Genomic DNA, 26,509 nt, shown 5'->3' with positions numbered 1-26,509 from the left:
ATAAATTACTTTTTTATAATCAATTTTAGATAATTTATATTATATATTTTTTCAATATTAATATGAAAAACTGTATGTCTTTAATTAAATAGCTATTATACTAATTAAAGTTATTTTTATAATATTATTTTGAATATGCAAATAGATTTAATAGTTTTTTTTAATGAAAATTAAATATTTTTTTTAAAACTAATTGTCTAAATAATAAAAATGATACAAACAATACAAAATATATTTTTTAAATATTTATATAATTATAAATTGAATTTATTGCACGATGTATTTACTAATTTTAATATTAGATTTTACATTTATTATAAGTAATGCGTTACAGTTTTATAATAATTAAAATATTATATGTTTTATATGGACTAATTTTTTTTTAAAAAAAAATCCTAGTTACAACCATTTTATTAATACAATTAATATTTATGTTTTATTTTATTTGTAAATTATTGTTAAAACTTTATTATTAGTTACATTCATATAATAAATTTTAGATAATAAATAGTACTGTATTTTTCAATATAACAATAATATGTAAAAACTGTAAAAATTTAATTATGTATATATTGTACTAATAAAAGTAGAGTTATTTATTTGTACTATTAAATTTAATAAACATAGAAATTATTTAAAAAAAAACTATAATTAAAAATAAATCTTTTTAAGCAATTAAAATATTATATTTTGAGATATAATAATATAAAATTTTTAAAATAAATTGATATAATAAATTGGAGTAATAAAAATAAACTATAGGAATATAATAAGTTAAATTATTAATAAATAATAAAATTTTGCTTAGAAATTTAATTGTATAATTAAATAAAAAAAATTTAATTCTTATTTAGCTAATTGTATGATTAAAAAAATTTAGAAATTTGAAACAAATAAAAATTATTTTATATTTATTATAATTAACTATAATTTTTATTGTTATTTATAGAAAAAACAAATAAATTTATATAAGTAAATATACTTAAATATATAATTAAATAAATTTATAAACATTAAAATTAATTAAAACAAAGCATCCTGATCCACACAACTAAAAGTATTAAAAAATATAATTTTGTTGTATCAAAAATATTGGAAAAATTTTTAATTACAGTTTATTTTTAATTAAATATTATCTTAAATATTATCATTTATGTTTTTTAAAAATGAAACAATATATTAATAAATAATAACATATTAAACAATTATCTAGTATATTTATCGGATATATTTATAAACTAATTATAAAACTAATAAATATCATCATTAAATAAAAGTAACAAATATTATAATTATTTTAATAAAATATTAATTTGCTATTATATTATAAATTTAACTTTTATATTATTAATAAGCATTATAAATAAGTAATTGAAAAATATATATTATACTACTTAAATAACTACAAAATACAAAATATTAAATATATAATATAAATAATTTTAATTTATTAATTAATTACAGTTATTAAAATTGTATTAGAAATTAAATATTATTAATTATAAAAATTAACATATGAGAAACAATAGTTAAAATTACAGTTAATAATTTGATAATTTATTCTATTAATTATTGTTTTATTTAAAAAAATAAATATTCTACTATAAATATAATAAACTACAAAAGGAAAATTTTAAAAATATTTAGGTATGTTATGTCTATTTCTATTATACGATATAAATTTATTATTATTTTATAATTATTTATTGATTAAATTACAGTTTATTAATTATAAAAAATAACTAATGATTAATTAAAAAATAAAATTAGTATTAGAATATTTTAGATTATTTTAAGTTTTATTTTCATAATTGTTTAATGAAATGTTAAATAATTGTTCTAATAATTAAAAATTATTAAATTATTTATTGGTATATTTGATAACAAAATATATACCAATTTTTTTTTATTTATTATAAGCGATAAAATTATAAGTTTTATTTTTTTTATTTGTCAGCAATAGTTATAATCCTTTTTATTTAAGTATTAAAGTTGTTTTTTTACAAATAATTTTGTATGTTTTTCACAATAATAAAAGTAAATTTGTCAAAAAAATATATCAAATTACAAAATATATTACATTTTTATATTATATAATTATTTAAATAATATAATTTTTTTTATAATCTTTAATTCAATTGTAAAATTAATTTCACTATTAATAAGCTTTAAATATATCTTTAAAATATATTTTGTAATAAAAATGTAAAGTTTTATTAACTACTTATTAAAACTAATTTTTAAAAATATATATATATATATAAATAATTATATGGAAAAAACATGAAATAAATTTTTAAATAAATTAATATAATATAATATAATATAACTTGGTTTAATAATAAACTATAACAATATAGTAAGTTAAATTAATAAAACAATTATATATATGTTTATAAATTTAAATATTCTATTTTTTAAAATTTATATAAATAAATAAACAATTAAATACTTATTTATATATTGTAGGTGTAGCTAATTGTATAATTAAAAAATATGTATTTGAAACATATAAAAATTAACTCATATTTATAACTATAATTTAAATTATTATTTATATAATCATATATATAAATATTAAATGAATTGACAAACATTAAAATTAATTAAATTAAAGTATCCATTTTGATAACACAAAAATTATAAAAAAAATATAATTTATTTTCTAACAAAAATATAAGCAATATATTAAATTACAGCTTTTTAATGTAATGTTAGTACAGTTTTTATGTTTTTTAAAAATAAAACTTTGTATTAATAGAGAATAATAATATAATAAATAAATATTTAGTTTAATTGTTGGATATATTTATAAACTAATTATAAAAATAATAAATATTATTATTAATAAAGTAACAAATAATATGATTGAATAATTAGTGTATAATTTAAAATTATTATGTATTTGAAACAAATAAAAATAAATTTATATTTATAACTATAATTGTTAGAAAAATAATAAAATAAATTTATATAAATATATATTTATTAAATGAATTCATAAACATTAAAATTAATTAAAATAAAGTCGCCAAATCGACATCATCAATTTTAAATAAATAGTTTATTTTTATAACAAAAATAATTGAAATATTTAAAATTACAGTTTTTTAAGGAATGCTAGTCTTTATAGTTATGTTTATTAAAATAATAAGATAGAGTTTTAATAGATAATTATCTAGTTTATTTATTAGATATATTTAAAAACTAATTATAAAAATAATAAATATAATAATTAAAAAAAATAATTTGTTATTATATTATAAATTTATTTATTTTTTAATTATCAGTATGTGTTATAAATAATTTTAAAAAAGATTTAGCTGTTTTATATTGTTTTAATTTTGTTTATTTTTTATAAAATTAAATTAACTTTTTTCTAGCTGAAAATTTTTTTTTTAAAAAATAAAATAATTTTATTTATTATTAATTTGATACTGTAAATTTCTATGTTACTAATATTATATAAATTATAATTGTATTAAAAATATATTAAATTAAAAATCATAAGTATGTAAATTTTTATTTTTGTTAGCAATATATGATAAAATATCTGCTAATTTAAAAAAAAATTATATATATATAAATTTTTGTATGTTGTAAAATTTTAAATAATCCAATTTTTTTAAAAAACTAACTTAAATATAAATTTTATTTTCAACTTTTATAATTATGTTAGATTTTTGTTGATGTTGTAAAATAGATTGATATTAATATAAAATAATCTATTTAATTAAATTAAATTTTGCACTAAATTGTGTGTTTCCATTCTTTAATCTATTAATTAAATTTACAATTAAATTTAACATAAAAAATTTAATTAATTAACTAAAAACTACTACTACTACTGCAAACTACTAAAAAATAACAATAATAATTAAAAAATATAGTAATGATTTTACATTTTTCAACATCTATAATATATAAATAGTTACAGTATTTTTTTTATTTTGATAATAATTAAAAAATTATATGTTTGTTATATTATAATATTTCAAGAAACTTTTTAAACTATTTTTATAAGATTAATATCAATTTAATTAACTTTATTGATTATTATTAAAAGTTTTACAGCTATGTACTGTATGTTTTTTTACTCGTTAAGATAAATAAAAATTATTAGTCATAATTTTAATGTTAAAATAATTTTTTATTTAAGTAATATAAATTTATAACTTAAATAATTTTAGTTTATATAAGTTTATATGTTTTAAAAAAAATATTTATTTTATAATAATATTCTGTCTTATTTTAAGCTAATATATAATAATATTTAATGTAATATTATTAATATTTAATTTAAATTAATTAATAATTTACAGTTCTATAGTAAACATAATAAAAAATATATAATAGTTAACAATTACTGTATGTTATAATAACTACAATAATTATTTAGATATTTAATTAACATATTAAAAACATTTGTTTGTATTAAATAAATATTATTAATATATTTTATTGGCTAATTTTAATTTTTTAATTAATAATTAAATACTATATGAAAAAATGTTATTGCTTTAAAAATTGTTTAAAATTTAATAATTTTTTTCATAAAATTTTTTTATATTTCAATAAAAGCATAACTTTTTAATAATTAATAGATTTATTTGTAATAATGTACAATTGATTTAATTAAAAATTAAATTAAATAGTTTAAAATTTTTAAAGTTATGTAACTTTAAACATCAATAGTTTTTATGTATAAAAATCTTATTAAAATAGTAGTTATAATATTATTTATTATTACAAATTAAATATTATATCAATTTTTCTACAACAACAAAGAAATCTCAAAATAAATTTAATAAAAATTAATTTGTTTTAATTATCATAAGTTTAATATTATTAAAAGACATTTATTTAATAATTATTAATTTGAGTTAGGAAAATATTTAATTAATATAAATTAATATTACTAACTTGATTTTATTTAATAAATAAATATTCAATAGAATAAATTATTTTAATTAAATATTTATTATTAGATTTATTAATTTTTTTAATAAATAAAAAAAATATAATCTTTTGATATCTAAAGTTTTAATGTTATGTGACTTATTATTATTAATATTTATATTTAAGTGTATAAAAAGTTACAGTTTTATATAGAAATCAATATAACAAACAATATAAATTTTAAATTATTTAAAAAAATATAATGTTTAAAAATAGCAATAATTTAGTAGTATTTATTTGTTAGTAATTTTTTTATATAATAAAATAAGTTTAATAATATTTAAACAACTTCAATTAATAATAATTGAATGCATAAATTATAGACAAGAATAATATAAATTTATTTGTATTAAAATTAAATAAATTTATTAATTTTTACATTATTATATGTTGTAAATTACAGTTTTATAATTAATTAAAAATATATTACATATATGTTATCGACTAAATACAAAAATAAAACACCATTTATTGTTATAAGCATATAATTATGCCATAAGCTATAAAACACTTTTTTTTATTGTTTCACTATTTGTAATATTATTAATTTTTAATTATATTTTAAAAAATAATTTATTACTAATATTAGAAATACAATACATGTAGAATATAAACTATTTTATCTTGTTAAATTTATTTAATAATTAAATTAATTATAATACCAAATAAAAATATAATTAACATAATATCAATTAGTCAACCAAATTATTAGTATTATATTATTAAAAATAAAATAAATTGCAATAAAAAATAGCAAAAATATATATAGCTTTTTTAAAATACAACAACAAAAAATTTAATAACTTAATTAAGCTGACATCTGACACTAATTATAAATATTTAATAAAGTAAAATAAATTCTAAAAAATAATTTATATTAATTTACAGTTTTTTGTTTGAACAAATAATATAATCATCATTTTATTATTATTAAAAAAAATTATTAACTAAGATATATTTGAACAGTTTTATTTGTAACTAATGCAAAAAAATATTTAAATTTTCAAACATTCTAAACAAAAAAAATAATTTTAAACATTAATTTATATAAATAGTTCAAAAAAATATATTAACTAAAATATTAATTAAAAAGTTTTATTTGTTGACATTTTTGTTTGTCTATTAAATTATTAATTTAGTAAATATTATCAGTAAAACAAATATATTAAACTAAAATATAATAAATTATTTTAATAAAAATTATTATACAATAAAAGATTATTAATTAATTCATGAAATACTAGCTATTAATATATATAATTAGTTAAATATTTACAGTTTTGTTAATTAAATTGAATTAATAAAACAAATTTGTCTAAACAACAATAAATTTGTTAATAATTAGTTAAAATATTAAACACAATTGATTTATATTTGAAATAATAATTGTTGTTTTTTGTGTAATTAAATTTTAAGCTCATTTATTTACATAGTATTACTTTTTTTTAAATAAAATCTTTATATATAACATTTAATCAAATTTTACTAATTAATTAAAAATTATTTTATAATTTTAAAAATAAATTATCATATTATTTTTTTTAATAATCAAAATTATAGATGTTAACTATTCTCTTCTAAAAATTTACCTATATTATATTTTAATATCATGTTATTTACAGTTTCTTTGTTGAATTAAAATATTGTGTATATATATTAATATTTACTTAAAAAACTAAATTTTATTTTATAAGTCGACTTTCTTCTAACATGAGGTATATTTAATTTTAATGGTTTTTTTATAGTTTATTTATATATAATTTTAATTAAAAAAAATATATAACGAGTTAATGTTCTAAATTAAAAAAAAATTATATTAAATTAATGTTTACTACATTTTACAAATTTTATAAAAACTTACAGTTATTCCGTACAGTATATAGTTGTTTGGACAAATTAATTTTCAATAATTAATAATTATTTTTAGTTAGTAGGTTAATAATTTTAATTAATTAGTTAAAAATTTATTTATTATATTTTTAATTTATATATTTATCCTTAATAAAATTTATAACTAGTATATAATTAAATATTATTTTAGTTAATATTTCAGTAAATATCAAAATTTTTTATGTTTTTTATTTTTATAATTTATAATATTTAATTAATGATAACTTAGGTTTATTAATTAATATTTTAATTTATGTAAATGATTTATGTTTTTATTTTTTTATGTATAACAGCTAAAAATTTACTTTACTTTAATATAATAATAATCTAAATTAAACAACAATTGCAAACAATTTAATTGATTTGTTTATGCTTTATAAAAATATACATAAACAACTAATAAAATATTTAAATAAATCAATTAATTAAAATCAATTTATAAACTTATAATAAAAACTATCACTTTATAATTTTTTAAAAAATTAACAATATTAATAATACTGATAATAATTATTAAAACATCACGATGATTGAACTTTTAGTATATATATAATCTAAATTTATTAATTTTTATATTTTACTATCAAATAAATTACAGTTTGTTTCAAATAGAAAATATGTTTTTAATATAAACAACTAAAAATTTATTATTTTTATAATAGTTACTTTGTTAAAATATTAAATAAATAAATTGATTAAATAAAATATTTTTATAAATGTAATTTTGTCGATTAAATTAGTATTTATATTCAAAAAAAATTTATACAAAAATTAAATTTACATATTATTACATTTATTAAGTTATATTTATTACATTTAATTTTCATTTTACTAATCAATTAATTAAAAAATTATTTTATAATTTTAGAAATAAATCGCTAAATTATTTATAATTTTTTAAAAATCATTTTAAAAAATTTACGTGTCCATTACCACTATTATAATTTACTTATATTATAATTTAATAACTTTAATTATTTTAAATTTTATTGTTTACAGTTTCTTTGATGACTTGAAAATATTGTATTAAATTTATAGATTTTTTTTATTGTCGACTGAAAATAATTTATAAACTATATAAAATACCAGAATTTAAATTATACTAATTAACTGTATAACTATAAAACTGTAACTGTTAATTTTGTTAATTTTATTTAATAATTAAAAATAACATTAAATAAAGAATTTAAAAAAAATAATAATCATAGAAACAAAATCTAATATTATGTATTAAATGGTTTTAAACAAAATTACAATAAAAAATAAGTATACTAAAATATTTATAAGTTATAAATAATTTAGTTTAAGAAAAAATAACTTTTTATATTAAACAATAGTTTAATTATAATATAAAATCTAATCAATCTAATTAACTATTATTTATAATTATCATTAAGTTACTAACTAATTTAAGAATTTTATTTAAATAGTTTACAGTTTTTTTTTGTTTTTTTATTAAAATTTTTCTATAATTTTAAATAAAATATATTGATTGTGTTTTGATATAAGCTAACTTTTATAAATAATTATATTAATTATTACTAATTTTTATTATTACAGTTTATTTTTATCGTTTGTCTATATATATATATATATATTGTATATAAAACTTTTTAATTAACTTTTTTTTAATTATAAACCTATTAAGGAGTTTTGTATATACAAGCAATTTTTTTTACTTTTTTTTCAAAAAATTACTTTTATTCATACTGTGAATTTCATTTATTATCTAATATATAAACTTATTTAAATTTTTAATAATATAAAAAATATTAATTTTTCAATATTACAGTTTGTAAATTTTTTGTTCTGTTTTTTATACTAATAGTAAAATAAAAATTATTTTAAATAAAACATAAAATATTTTTTATGTTTTTCATATTAGAATATATTACTAAATCATAAACTGTTTAAAAATTTTGATTTAAATATAACATAATTATTTGTTTTAAAAATAAATTAATAAAAATTCCATCAATATTTATGCTTAATATATTTAAATATTTTAATTGAAAATAAAGTTTTATTAATATTTATTAATATTTTTACATTATATTTTGTTTATTAAAATAATTTTTATGTTAAGTATTTATTTTTAAAAAAAAAATTATCAATAATACTATTAAAACTAATAATATTAATTTTTATCTAAATTCAAAAATAAAATTCTCATTTAGCGTCGAACTAATTGCTAATAATTTAATCGCCATATTATTAATAATTAAATTCATATATAAATAGTTACAGTTTTATAAAGTAGACAAAATAAATGTTTAAAAATTAAAAAAAATATATATAATAAAATTATTAATATCTAAATATAAAAATAATATAAATCTGTAAATTATTAATTAGGGAAATTATAAATTATATAATATAATTACTTTAAAAATAAATAAATATATGTGTTAATTTTAAAACTAAATAACTTTTATTAATTTAGTTTAGCATATTTTTATAAATAAAATCATTTTTAAAGAAATATATATTATCTTTTCAAAGTAATTTTTAAAATTAAAAAAAAATAATTATAACATTTATGTTCTTTACTATAAATCTGTAACTTTTTATATATAAATTTAATTTTTAATAAAACTATTTTAATAAAACAGATAGATTTTAATTTTTAATTTAGAAAAAAAACTTAAAAGTTAACTACTTAATTAAACTATAATCTGTAATATTAAAATTATTTGATTTTAAATATATTAATTTTATATATTATATATTCAAATTTAAGTTTTTACCGCTATCCAGACAATCTAAATTTGTTACTGTAATTTTGATATAATAATATTTAAGTTTATTTAAAAACAGTTTTACAGTTGTGCTAAAAAAATTATGTTTAAAATATGTAAAATAAACAATTAGTAAAACAATTTAGTTTTTTCTTTGTTTATTAAAAAAAATTTAGAAAAAATATATATAATTAAAATATTACTTAATTGTTTAGTTAGTTAGTTTATTTTAAGTTATTTATTAAAAACAATAATATATAATATATACTGATTAAAATTATTTTTAGAATATTATTTTAAATATATCCATAGATTTATTAAATCTTTTTTTAAATAAAAATTAAATAAATCATTTATTTTTTAAAACTAATTGTCTAAATAATAAAAATACTACAAACAATACACAAAAAAAAACATAATCTCAAAATAATTTTTTAAATATTTACATAATTATAAATTGAAATTATTGTAAAATTTAAAATCGGAACGGGGAATATTCGAATTTTAATGTATTAAATAATATTTTTTAATTTTAATTTTAATAATTTACAGTTTATTTTATAAACTGTTATTAACAGACATAACATATAAATTAAAAGATTACTTCTAAAGTATATAAAATAAACAATTCGGAAAAAACAATTAATTTTTTGTTTAATAAAATAAAATTTTTGAAAAATATAAAATTAAAACTAGTACTAAATTGTTTAGTTATATTTAGCATAAATATTTTTTATTAAAAAAAGTTATAATCGTTAATTTAAAATAAAAGTTAATTAATTAAATTAAATTTAAAATAATAAATATTTTATCCAATGTTCTCTTTTTATTTTAAAAACATTGATTCAATAATAAATATATTTAATTTATTCAAATCTTTACAGTTTTTATAATTTAAATAAAAATATAAATTTATAATAATCATATATTATGATTATACTATTTAATAATATACAGTTTTTTATATGTATAAATAAATCAAAAAATATATAATTTAAGTTAAAGTTAAAATATTTAAATAAATAATTATTTATAATTCACTCACTCACTCACTCACTCACTCACTCACTCACTCACTCACTCACTCACTCACTCACTAATAAAATTATTATTAAATATGAAATATAAAAATAAAAAATATAATTGATTTTATAAAATTATTTTTAATTAATTATAAATAGCGTTTAGCGTTATATACATTTGTATCACAATTTTAATACTGATCCTTATATACCGTAATTTTTTTAATTAAAAATTTTTATTAAATTTCAACTTTTAGAATTCAATTGTGTATTTTCTATTTTTTAATCTAATATAATCTATAATTTAATCTAATCTAATCTATAATTTAATTTTTAAAATATTACATTCAAAAAAACAAATTCAAAATTATTATATTAAATAAATAAAAAATTTGGTTTAATTATCTAATAATTTCAATAAATAAATAATAACGTATTTATATATAGACTCTAGTTTATTTCGATTTTATATAAATTATTAATTTTTACATTTTTATAAGTAATTTGTTACAGTTTTTACAATTTTTATTACAATATTGTTTACTTCACAGTTTAGCTTTAACGTAAATTTACAATAAATAATAATTTTAAAATAATTTTAAAAAATATAATTAACTATAAAACCATTTGTTTTTTTAATAAATTGTATTTTATTTAAAATTATTTTTTTTGAATAAAATCTTCAAAAAATAAAAATTGTGTCTATTTAGTAAAAAAAATAAATATAATATATTGAAGTTAAAAAACTGTGAACTATATCTATTATTATTTATTTTTATAACCGTTGATTACAATAGATATTTATTTTTTATTAATAACAATTATTAAATAACATTTGAAAAAATTATTTAATTATATTAAAAATAATTTTATTTTATTTTATTTTCTTTAATTTTATATTTATAAAAAATAAAAAAAAATTTTTTTTGATTATTATATTGTTTAAATCAAAAATTGTTTTAATATGTTATATAGAAATTTTCATCTAATACAAGCTTAACATATAAAATATTAAATAACAAATAATTATAATAATAGATTAGTTAAAATTGTTTAAATTTAAATATTATACATAATTTATAATATGAGTTAAAGTGCTGATTATTTAAATGTTAAAATTAATTAATAAGTTTTTTTAAATACTTAAAATAATGTGATTTTACTTTTTTATTACTTAAGTTTTAAATTAAGTAAATATTATTCAAAAAAAATTAAATACTAATTGATATGTTTAGTAATTAGTATATAAAACTTTCAAAAAAAAAATTCAAGTATAATAATAATAGGTTTAGATATTCAAGTTTTAACATTGATTTTTTACAATAAAATAATAATTATAAATGTTTTTTTTGTTGACTAATTATTAACTATGACTCTATATTAATTAAAAATTATTTTTAGACATAAGTGCTATAAAATTGAAACTTTAATTTTAAAAAAAAAATAATATCGATAGTCAACTAATCCAATGTTAAATCCTAGTCAATCCTAGTATACGGGAAACATGTTTCCGTGTAATTTTGATTTGTTTGTGTCAACCATTATATTATTGTTGATGTCCTCCCAGCAAATGTTTGTCCCGTTTTGCAGTGTGTGTGTATGAGTGCCGGCTCATCATGTATTAGCCAATCAGTTAATAATTACCCGATAATAACTTTGTATGACTACTACTACTATTTAACGGTAAGTAAATGCAATTAATTTTTTAAGTTTAAAGTAATTTTATTTTTATTAAATTTATAATATTTATTAAATGAATATAATATTGAAAATTAGAATTATTATTATTATTAGTAGTAGTAGTAGTGTATTATTATAGTTATATATTTTTTTTATTAATTATTAATTTACAAATATTAATAGTTATTTATTTAGTTTTTGATATTTTCCGATTTTATCAATCAATTGAAATTAATTAACAACTAATTAAAAAACTATATGTATAGTTATTATATTTAATATATATATATATATATTGTTTATAATACTGTAAATTTTAGAAAATTAATTAATTAATTGTTAATTTATATTATTTTGTTTTAGTAAATAAACTATAAATAAAAATTAGAAAATATTTTTATTTAAAAAAATATTTTAGACATGATATAGTATTTTGTCTTAAATTAGCTATAAAAAAATAATTGTTATAAAACTATAATACAATAGAAATAGTATTTATTTAAAAATATAAATGTTTCTTTTATGATTTGGTGACCCATTGAGTTGATATAAATTAATAACTAACAAATAATAAATAAATACTTTAGAAAAATACGATAACAAACAATTAAATCTATAATAATATTATTTATTATTAATATTTATTTATTGAATTTATTAAAAAAAATTATATGAATTAAAATTTTTATTAATTAAAAATACTTAGCTTAGCCAATTCTTTTTGATTTAAAAACATTTATTCAATAAGAAATATATTTAATTTAGTAAAATTATTACAGTTTTTGTAATTAAATATAAATATTAATTTTTAATAATCATATATTATTATTTTAATATTTAATAAATTTACAGATTTTTTTTATATACAAATAAATCAAATAAATAACAATTATATTGTATAATATGATATATAATAATACATTATTTAATATATAAGTTTAAATATTTAAATATACATATCTATAGTTCAAATAATTATTATTGAATATCAAATAAAAATAATATATTGAATTTTATAAAATAATTTTAATAAATTATAGACAATTAATAAAAATAAATAAGTTTAGTATATATCACACTTTTAATACTGATCCTCATATAATTTATTTTTTAAAATTAACTATAAAATAATATGAGATAAAAATTTCAAAAAATTAAAAACATATTGCACTCAATTGAGTGTCTTCTATTTTTAATAATTTATATTATTTAATTATTGATAATTTAGGGTTATTATTTTTGAATTTTACAGTTATGACATTACATGATATTTAATATTAATTACATTTTTATATTTAATAAAATTTTAATTACATTTATTTAAGAAAAATTGACTTAAGTTAAATATACAGTAATATGTTATCAAAAAAATTTAAATAGTTTTGTATATGTTTTACTTATATATTACTTAATTATTGTAATTAAAAATATAAATTTTTATAAAAAAATACAATTTGCTGATTGATTCATTACTATTATTTATTAAATTATTTTATTCAATAAGTTTGATAAATTTACTATTCAAAATAATTAGTTTTTTTAATTATATTTATAATACTATACTTAATATAATTTTTATTTAAAACAATAAGAATATAAGTAATTAATAATAATTAATAAAATACTTGTTGACATTTTTGTTGTTGTTGTTGTTTAAATTAATATTTATTTAAAATTTATAAAAATTTTAATGTTATTTTATTATAATTAAATTTAAAAATTTACAAAACATCTGTAAACTGTAAACTACATAATATTAAAAATTTTAAAAACTATTAAATTATAATTATTAATTTAAATTATTATGACAGCACATATAATTATTTTTTGATTTTAAAATTAAAATTTATTTATAAAATTATTTATTTAATTTATTTAATAAGCTAGAATCTGACTATATTTAAAAAAATTAACACTAATTAAAGTTACAGTTTAATATAGAAAACAATTTAACAAAATATATTTTTTTATAAAAAAACATTAGTTAGAAAACTAATTTAATAAAATTTTATTAAATCTAATTTAAAAGCAAGTAATTAAAATAGATAATATATTGTAGTAAATTTATAAATATTTTTAATAAAAATTATTTATATTGTAATAGTAAAATTAATATTATCATTAATACATATTATTTTTATACATATTAAATTATTTTATTTAACTATAAGTAAATGATAAAAATTGTTTACAGTTTATTAATTAATATAAAATATTTTTAAAAAATACAATTAATTTATACAGTATATAGTATTTTATATTAATTAATAAATATAATATATATAAATTAATTGTATTTTTTAAAAATAATTTTAATAAGTTTTTAATGTGTTATATTATTAATTTAAAAATATATAATAAATCACTGTTTGAATTATATAATTAATATACAAAAAAGTATATTTCAAATTAAAAATTTATTAGCTTTTATTTTTTTTCTATATTATAATTTAAAGTTTTTTCAAATTGAATAAAATATTTAAAAATTGCTATCAATTTTTTTATATTTAAAAATAAGATAATTTACTTAATTATTTAAAAATTATGTATTAGCTAATTAGCTATTTTTATATTATTAATTTTGAATTATTTAAAAAAATAATACATTACTTATATTAGATGTACAATACATATATAACATAAATTATTTTTAATTTTATTAATTAATTAATTATAAGAACAAATAAAATAATTTTTAAAAAATTTAAGATTTTGCTGATAACTAAAATTAATAAAATATATATTTAATAGAAAAACTTGTTAAATAAAAAAAATAATTATATTTACTATTAACTAAACCATAAAATACAATTGATTTAAGTATATACAGTTTTTTTAAATACAACAAAAATAATAAATAACTAAATTAGGCAGATATTTGGCACTATTTATAAGTATCTAAATAACTAAAATAACTTCTAAAATATAATTTATATAAAATTAGTTTTTTGTTTAAACAAATAATATAATCATAATTTTATTATTATTAAAAAAAATATTAACCAAAATATAATTAAACAGTTTTATATATTACTAAATTAAAACTATAATAATAATTTTAAAAAATCACTTTATTAATTATATTATATATATATAAAAAACTATAAACTACATAATATTAAACATTTTTAAAACAAATAAATTATTTATTTATTTTAGTAATCAGTTGCGCTGTGCATATAATTATTGTTTGTTTTTAATATTATAATTAATGTCTAAAATTATTTAATTAAATAGATTAAATGAGTTAAATAAAATTACAAATAAAATTAAAAAAAACATAAAATACAATTGATTAAATTGGTCATTGGCTAAAATTAAACATAATATTAACTATAACATTTTTCCAAATGCATACAATTTTTAAATTTTTTGTATTTTATGTTAAATTTATTAATTACTATATATTTAATTGAATTTAAATATACAAAAAAATAAGACAATATTTTTGTATAACTATATTAATTAAGTATAAAAATCTAAATTGAATATTTAAATACTATTAAATAAAGTAATTATAAACTAATTATAATTAAATACAATTCAATCAAAATTTTAATATTAAATAAATACTAAATATGTTTAAATTGAATTTAAATTACAGTTTTTCTTAACTATAATAACAAAAATCTAACAAACATCAAAAGTCTATTATTATGATAGATATAAGAAATAAAATAAATTTATTAATCATAATAATAATTTATTTATCAAATATTGCTACATAATTAATACAATTTATAATTAAAAAGTAAACTTTATTTATCATATTTAATCCCATTTTATTAATTAATCAATAATTAATTCATAATATTTTCGCGGCAACTGTCCACTAGTTAAATTTACTTATATTATAATTTAATAACTTTAATTGTTTAATATTATTTTTTTATCAGTTTTTTGTTGTTGATTTAAAATATTGTAGATATATATTAATAATTACAAAAAACTATATTTTTAATAGTCGACTGTCACTCAATCATCAGGTAATTTAGCTTGAATAAAAAAAATAAAAATAAAATTCTAATAAACTTAGTTATATAAAATTAAATTAATGATAAATTAATTAATTAAAAAAAATTATTATTATTATTATTAAATAACTTAATTTAATCGTAATTAATAAGAAGGAATTTCTATACTATTTATAATTATTTAATTATCTAAAATAAGTTCTAAAAAATAATTTATATAAAGTTACAGTTTTTTGTTAAACAAATAAAATAAACAACATTTAAAATTTATTATTATTATTTTAATTTATTAACTAGAATTTTAATTAAACAGTTTTATTGATTAACTTATTAAAAAAATAATTTAAAAGAAACAATATTAATATACTATTACAAAATTAATAATTAATATATTTAAATATACTGTATATATATATATAATTTTTTATTAGTTACTTATTTTTAAATTATGTCTTAGCTAATTAACTATTTGTAATATTATTAATTTTCAATTATAATTTTAAAAATAATACATTACTAGAATTAAGATATATAATACATATACATATATAACATAAACTATTTTATATTTATTAATTTTATTTAATAATTAAGTTAATTATAGCAACATATAAAATAATTAAAATAATATCAAAACTCAACTAAATTTTTAGTATTAAAAGCTTTTAAAATAAGTAACAATAAAAAATTTAAAAAATTTAAGTTATTAAATTATAATTTTTAAGATATATAAGCATTCAATTGCTCAGTGCATATAATTATTGTTTGTTTTTTATATTATAATTTAACTCAAATAATTTTAAATTTAGTAAATAGGTTAAATGTGGTAAATAAAATTTTTAAATTTAATAAAGTAATATATTAAATTTTAATAGTTATTTATTGATTTATTGATTATATAAAGTATATTAGTTTTATATAATTTCAAACATTTCAGTAATAATATATTAACTTTTAAATATATAGAATTATTATTTAATTTATAAAAAAAATTAAGTAATTATAATATTTTTTATTTCTTAAAAACCTAAAAAAATTATAGCATAAAAACTTAAATCTTTATATTATTTTTAAACAAAATATTTTTAAAGATTTACCCAATAAAAAATATATAATTGATATTATGATACACTTGTATCATATTATAATAACTATTTACTTAAATAAAATAAATTTATTAAATAATATATTATAAAAATATTATTGAATATAGTTTTGTTGATTAAATATTATTTAATTTTATAAAATTAATTTTGAATTAATCTAAATTGTTTATGTACAATTAACTTTTTAAAAAATATTTATTGCATCTAAAATCTAATAAATATATTTTTTAATTTTAAATAATATAAAAAATTAACTAATAATTTAATATTACAGTTTATGAAACAATAGTATTATTTTTTAACTTAATCAGTTATGATACACTGGTATCAAATTATATTTACTAAATAAAAATAAATTTATTGAATAATATTTCATAAAATTTTTTATTGAATATAGTTTTGTTGATTAATAATATTATTTAATTTTATAAAATTAATTTTGAATTAATCTAAATAGTTTATGTTCAATATAACTTTTTATAAAAACTAGTTTATTTTAAAAAATGATCTTGTTTCATGAGGATTCTATTAGTTATAATTATTATTTAGTTTTATTAAGTTTTAAAGATTTTATTATAATGTTTTACAGTTTATTTTTACTTTGTTTTTTTTTTGAAATTAATAATTTTAAATAAAAAATATTAAAAGTATTTATATTATCTAATTTTCTGTAAATCTAATTCATATTTTTAAAAAAATTCATTACATTTATTACTACAACATTAAAAAATAATAAGTATCATCCACTCCTCGATTCTAATAAAAATAAAAATTATAATTTAATAGCTATAAAAATGTTCAATATTATGTTAGTTACAGTTTTTTTAAATAATATATTTAAAAAAATGATTTTTATAATTATGATTATATTTTCAATTATATTATAGTGTTTAACGTGGAACCGTTAAGTTACTGTTTTTTTTGATCAAACAAATAAAAAAACTAAAATTTTAACTAAACAGTTTAATTGATTTTATATATAATCTAGAACAATACCATTATATACTATTATGATAAATTTATGAGTTTATTAATATTAGTTTATTTTTAATAATTTTCAATAATTACAAAAAAATTATTTATAAAATTAATATTTTGTTTTTTATCCCATCTATTTTTATCTTATAAATTAATATTATTCATATTTAATTTATATTAGTTTATAGTTTACAGTTTAATAGTAAACATATTAAAAAATATATTTTTAGTTAACAAATAACAATTATTGCTACATAATTAATACAATTTATAATTTACAAGTATTTAAAAAATTTGTACATTTTTATATTTATATAACAACTAATTTTATAACTGATTAATTAGAATCTAAATATTATTATTAAAATAATTCAAAAATTTTATATTTTAGATTTTTAATTAAATAGAATAAAATTATTTTAATAAACTATTTAGATTTTAATTAAGCTATATTTTAAAAAATATTTGTGGTATCTAAAATCTAATAAACATATTTTTTAATTTTAAATAATAAAAAAAAATTAACAAATAATTTAAAATTACAGTTTATGAAACAATACTATTATAAGATTATACATATATAACATAAACTATTTTTGTTAATTTTATTTAATAATAGTTTTATTAATTTAATAATTATAACACCAAATAAAATAACTAAAATTATATTAAAAGTAAATTATAGTAAAATATTTACAGCTTTCTTTAAATGAAACAATTTTTTTTTTTAAATAAGTTAATTAATTATAAATGTTTTTGAAGCTACCTAGAATTATTTAATTGACTAAATTAAATTATAAAAACTAACATTTTTTTTGTTCAAACAACTAAAATAAACATCATTTTAAATTTATTATTATTAGTTAAAAAAAATTATTAACTAAAATATAATTAAAAAGTTTAAAAATAATAATAATTACTTAAAAAATAACACGAATATTAATTTAGTTTTGATTGTTTAGTTAGATATATACATTTAAATATATAATTAGTATCACCAAACTTGTTCAAATTTATAATTTTTATAATTTCAAATAATTTTAAAAATAATTAATAATTATATATTACAGTAGTTTGTAAAACAATAATATTATATCTAATCAGTAATAAAATGTATATTATTTTATTAAAAGTTTTAATTCTATTAATAATATTTTTTAATAAAATAATATCATTTAGTTAATTTAAAATAATAAAAGTTTGCTAATTATAATTAATAAATTAATATTTTGTACATATAATTTATAATAAGTTTATCAATATGATATATATTAAAAATTATTTCATTTAATTGTTGTTATTGTTTTTTATATAAAATTTTTAATATTATTAAAAAAAAATTTAATAATAGTAAATAAATAATTAATTTTATAAGTAATTAATATAAATAACATGATTATCATATCATTATATGTTTACTATTAATATTAATTTATTAATAAAAAAAATAATAAATTTATTAAATTATACATTATATAAAATATACTGTAATTTAATACAATTTTGTTAATTAAAATAGTATTTAACATTAAAAAAATTATTTTTAATCATTATAAATAATAAAATTAAATAATAACTGTTATATTAAACTAGTATCAATCTACTCACTATTATTTAAAATTTTCATTATGTTAATAACTTTTTAAAATTTTTATTTTAATGGTTTTAAACTTTTTTTGTTGGCTTATTGAAATTAATAATTTTTAAACAAAAAAGTTATTGATTGTGACTAGCTATTTTATAACTATTATAAATAATTTAATTAATTATTATTATATTTGACTATTACAGTTTATTTTTATTGTTAATATAAATATATATATACTAGTAAGTGTATAGACAAATTGATCTATTTTTTAACAACAATTATAATTTAATCAATAATAATAGTTAATTAATTAATTTAAAATTTTATTTTTATAATTTGAAATAATTAACTAATGATTAAATTTTACAATTATAAAAATGATTTATGTTTACATTTTAATAAAATTAAAATCTAAATTATACAACAATTACAAGCAACAAATGTTTTTTTTAAATATAAAATAAAAATAAACAACAACAAAATTATTTAAATAATTAAAATTAATTTATAAATTAGAATAATTTCTAAAAAAATAAATAAAAATTAACTTTTATATATATTTAAATACAATAAGTATAAATGTTAATAAAAATTACATTAAATATTTGTTTATAAGTATTTAATTTTATAAAGTTAAATTTTATAGTTTTAATTTTTTTTTCTAAAGAAAAACAAATTATACAATATTTAATATTTATATAATAAATTTTATAAAAAAAATTAAAAATACATAAATATAATTTTAATTTAATAAATTTATAAATGTATTACTTAAATATTTACAGTTTTTTTTAAAAAATAAATTGAAATAATATACAAAAATAAACTGGTCAAGTACGCGTTATGATAATTTACTTATATTATAATTTAATAACTTTAATTGTTTAATATTATTTGTTAACAGTTTTTTTTATTGATTTAAAATATTATTTATATGTTTATATAATATATACCCAACATGTGATATGAAACATATTTTGTTAAATATTGTGTATTAAACATAATATGTATATTAAAAATATATTAATGACATTTAAAATCTAATAGATATATTTTTTTAAACTTAAAATAATATATATAAAAAATAATTAATAATTCTATAGTAAAATTTGTAAAACTATTTTTATTTAGCCATAAATTCTAATATTTATAGATATTTTTAAAAATAAATAAATTATATAAAAGAATATACAGCTAATTAGTTTTTTAAATTTTATATAAAATTTAAATTAATTGGTTCACATTTTCGTAATGAAAATATTTAATAAAATAATTATATCAATTCATTTAATAACATTGATTTTTAATAATTATTTTAAAAATTAATATTACCAACTTGACAAGTCTACTTATAAATATATATAAATCAATTATTAATAATATAAGACTATTATTGTATAAATTACAGTTTTATTATTATCAAGTTTGTATTATTATCACATTTTTAAATATATATATATATATTAACTGATAATTGATTAATAAAAAATATATATTTTTAATTAAATTAAATTAAAACATAGATATATGAATATATTTTATAAAAATATTAATCAATTTAAATTATTTTTGATAACCACTACTAATCTAATGTATAGTTAATTTTTTTAAAAAAATATTACATTCAAATAATAAAATTCAAAGATTTATTTAATTATCTAATAATTTACATTAAAATCAGAAATTTTGAAAATAAATATCATTAATAATCTAAATGAAATCAATTTTATTAAAAATATAAAAAAAATTATTAAGTTTAAGTTTTATAATTAATGTGTTACAGTTTTTTTGTAATAATTAAAATATTACTTGTTTGTGATATTAGACAAATATATAAACATTAGTTGTTATAATAATTTTATTGAAACATTTAAAAAAATCAATTAATAAATTTATAACTAATTTTTTAAATATTTTGTAAATATAAATTAATCAAAATAATTGCATGCAATTGACTAATTGAGTTAATTTATCTTTAATTTTTAAAAAATAATAATTTATTGTTTGTTATAATAAACTAAAAATAACATATAAAAAATAAAAATTTATTTATAAATATAATCTGTGATTTTAAAAACATATTTATTATTATTACACATAAATTTATAATAGAATACTTAAAATAAAAATTTTAAATAATAATTAATTTTTCAATAGATTGATGTTAAATTAAAAACAATATTTGAAATTAAAAATATAATTATAAATATTATAAATTAATTTTTAGATCTATTAATGTAATAACAATATTAATAAAGCAATTGATAAATTATTAATTTTTTAATAATATAAACTTGAAATAATAAATAAGTATTCGATAGTATCTTGACTAATTTTATAAAAATAAAATTAATTTTAATTGATATTCAAGTTTATTATTTAATGTTTTACAGTTTAGAAAACAATTTTATTTGTTTACTTTATTTACATTAAAAAATACATGTATTATATTAGTAATCATAATTAAATAATATAATATTTAATTTATATTTATTAGATTTATTTCGTATCAATAATTATTGCATTGAATGATAAAAATTATAGATATTTAAAATTGCATAATATTTGATTTAAATTGTAAATTTATTTTGTTTTAATTTTAAAAAATTTAAATTTAAAAATGATTAAATATATTTCTAAGTTTTAAATAAATAAAATTATAATAAAACCAGAACCTAATTCATCCTATTTAAATTTAAATATAATAGTTATTAAACTTTACATTTATATATATCAAAACTTATAGTTTTTTATATAGTAATAAATATAACAAACAATATAAATGACATAATTTTTATTTATTTTTAGATGGTTTAGAATAGTTAGATTTATTATTTTTTTATTTAATTAAATAATATATATTATATATATAGAAATAGCTACCAATGAAATAATTTACTTGTTATTATTATTAATTTTACTTAATTAGTTAATTATTTTAAAAATTATGTATTACCTAATTAACTATTTGTATATATTATTAATTTTGAATTATATTTTTAAAACTAATACATTTCTAATATTAGATATGCAATACATATATAACATAAACTATTTTTTTGATGTTAATTTCTATTCAATTAATTGGATTATAACAACAAATAAAATAATTAAAAACAAAATAAAAAATATTCATTAATACTAATATTAAATATTAAATTATTTTAAAATAAGTTACTATAAAAAATTACAGTTTTTTAAAAAAAACTGTAATCACTAGTAAAATATTTATTAAAAAAAATATTAAATAAAAAAAAATTCAATAAAATTAATAATATTTCCTATTAGCTATACCTTAAAATACAATTAATTAAACAATTTTTAATATTAGTATTTAATTATTGAAAACTTATATTAATTAATCTAAATATAACTAATTTTTAAAATACGTGTAATAAAATAATTATTATATTTATGTAAAATTTAATATCTATTAGAATTATAATATAAATAATTATATTTTTAAAATTATTATTATTTAATATATTTAAATTATAATTACTTTATTTAATTGTATTCATATATTCAATTGAATTTTAAATATACATAATATTTAGACTAGATTATTTTAAATAAAACTATTAAATAAAAAGTAATTATAAACAAGTTATAATTTAATTTAATTTAATAAATTCTAATATATCGAGTAAATCTAATTTTTTTTAGTATTAATAGAATTTAAAATAAGTTACAATTAAGATTAGTAAAATATTTACAATTTTTCGTAACTACAACAACAAAAATATTTAATTAATTTACTTAAAATTATATTAATATTAATATAAATTATAAAAATTATTTATATAACAAATTAGAGTTGTTTTTGATCAAACAACTAAATAACATCATTTTAGATTTAATATTATTTTTTTAAAAAAAATATTAACTAAAATTTGAATTAAAATGTTTTATTGATTAACAAATAGTCATTATTTTAAAAATACTATATATATATACTATTAAAAAATTAATATTATTTTTTAATTGGTTTTATATATATATTGAATTTTAAAAATTTAAATATCAATTGAAACTTTAATAATAATTATAAAAAATAGTTTTATTTTATTATTTAACTGCTGTATATTAACTTTTAAAGTTATTAAATATTAAACTAGTTTAATTATAAAATAAAATCTAATCAATTTACTATCTATTATTTAAAATTATTATTAAGTTACTAACTTTTTAATATTTGTATTTAACAATAGTTTACATTTTTTTTGGTTTATTGAAATTAATAATTTTTAAATAAAAGATATTAATTGTGTATGGCTAATATATAACTATTATAAATAATTTAATTAAATTAATTAAAATAGTTTATTTTTATCGTTAGTCTATATATATATATATATATATTTGTTTAAGTGTTTAGACAAATTAATATTCATAATTTGTATTTAAATTTTATAAAGTTAAATTATATAGTTTAAATTTTTTTTAATGAAAACATACTAATTATAATAAATAATATTAAAAACTAAAAAAATTTTTATATAATAGTAAAATTATCAAAGATAATCTATTAATTAATATACAGTTTTAATTTAATAAATTTATGAATGTATTACTTAAATATTTACAGTTTTTTTGTAATTAAATTGAAATTCTATACAAAAATATGCATTTTAGTCTAAACAACAATATATTGATTAATTATAAATAGTTAATAAGTAATTAAATTTAATTAATAAAAATATATTTATAAAATATTTATTGACATTTTTATAAAAATAATTTTTTTGATAATTATTATATTAAATCTCATTTTATTAATTAATGAATTAATTACTTGATAATTTTAGAAATAAATTGCTATATGATTTTTTTAAAAATAAACAAAAATATTTACTTCGACTGTCCGCTTACTGGCAAATTTACTTATATTATAATTTAATTAATTTAATTGTTTAATATTATTTTTTTACAGTTTTTTTTGTAGATTTAAAATATTGTAGATATATATATATATTAATAATTACAATAAACTAGATTTAGCTTTAGATTTAACTATAATTTAGTTTGAATAAAAATTTTTTATAAAAATCAAATAAACTTAATTAAATAAAATTGTAATTTAATAAATTAGTTTTTTTTAAAAATTTGTATTAATATTATTATTAACTAAAATATAGCATAACTAATGCATAAATTTATCAATTTTAATCATTATATAAAAAAATTATATTAATAAAATTTATCTAATAAAATATCTACTTATATATTATTTCTAAAAAACTTCAAATTTTTATTCAATAATTAGATAATCGTAATTTAAATAATTTTATAGAAATAATTTTATACATAATGCAATTTTTTTTTGAAAATAACTTAATTATATTTAATTAAAAAAAACTATCAAAATATGTTTGTCTTTCTGTATATTCAATATTATTTATAAAAATTAATTTCTATTAATTCATCTAACGCTAAATATTTTATTTAAACATAAAATAATAATTATAAAAAATTAATTATTCAATATTACAGTTTATGATGAAAAAGTTTGATGAGTCTATACTAAAAGTAATTAAAAATTAAAAATTTTATAACTTTAAATGTTTAATATTATGCAGTTTACAGTTTTATTTTTGTTTGAATATAATAATTAATTATAAAAAAATTAGTTTAATATCGTTAAATGACATCATAAAAATTACATTGTCTAAACTTAATAAATTTATTATTTTATTAATAAAAATTATACAGTTATAAAAATTATAATAATAAAAATTACTAATTAAATTTTATATAGTTTTAATATATTATAATTATATTTATAAATTTATTAATTCTTTACTATTTAAAATTATATTATTTTAGTTAATAATTTATCAATAAAAAATATAAATTAATTATCATCATATTAAATAGATGATAATAAAATAATTATAATTGTTTATACTATGTTAAATACTTTATATTAAAATAATAAAACTAATTTAATACAGATATTAAAATTAATTGAAATTATTTAATGAAATTAAATTTTTTAATAATTATATGTCGAAAATAACATTTATATTTTTAAAAAAATTAATTAATTACATACACTGTACTATTATTTTATATGATTTAAAGCTATTAAAACTCAAATTTTTATTAATTAATGATTTACAGTTATGTCATATAAACTAAAAAATTGATTACATTTAAAATTTTATAAATAATTTAAATTAGAAAAAAACAACAATTTAAAAAGTGTTGGTTTTTTAAAATATAATTGATATCTAATTTTTAAAAAAAAAAAAATCTATTTAATAAATTATTTTACCTGTAACTTGATGGTCGAGTTTTTTTAAAACTTAACTTTAATATAGTATAACATAACTATAGAAATTGTTAATTATATTATTTTTTATTATTTGTTAAAATAAATTTTATTTAAAAAAATATAATGATTTGTAAAGTTAATCTCCAATGTGTTTGAAAGCTAAGATCAATAACATTGTTTAAATTTAATAGATTTATTAATTTTTAATAAATATTTTACAGTTATACTATAATATGAAAATAAAATAAATTATAATTTTCTTATAATTTTAATATATTGTAATAACATTTATAAGAT

Source organism: Oppia nitens, unplaced genomic scaffold, assembly GCF_028296485.1.
Source record: "Oppia nitens isolate AA-2021 unplaced genomic scaffold, nextdenovo-longstitch-racon4-pilon3 scaffold1_pilon_pilon_pilon, whole genome shotgun sequence".
In the NCBI taxonomy this organism is placed as follows: Eukaryota; Metazoa; Arthropoda; class Arachnida; order Sarcoptiformes; family Oppiidae; genus Oppia; species Oppia nitens.
This window is presented reverse-complemented; position numbering follows the sequence as displayed.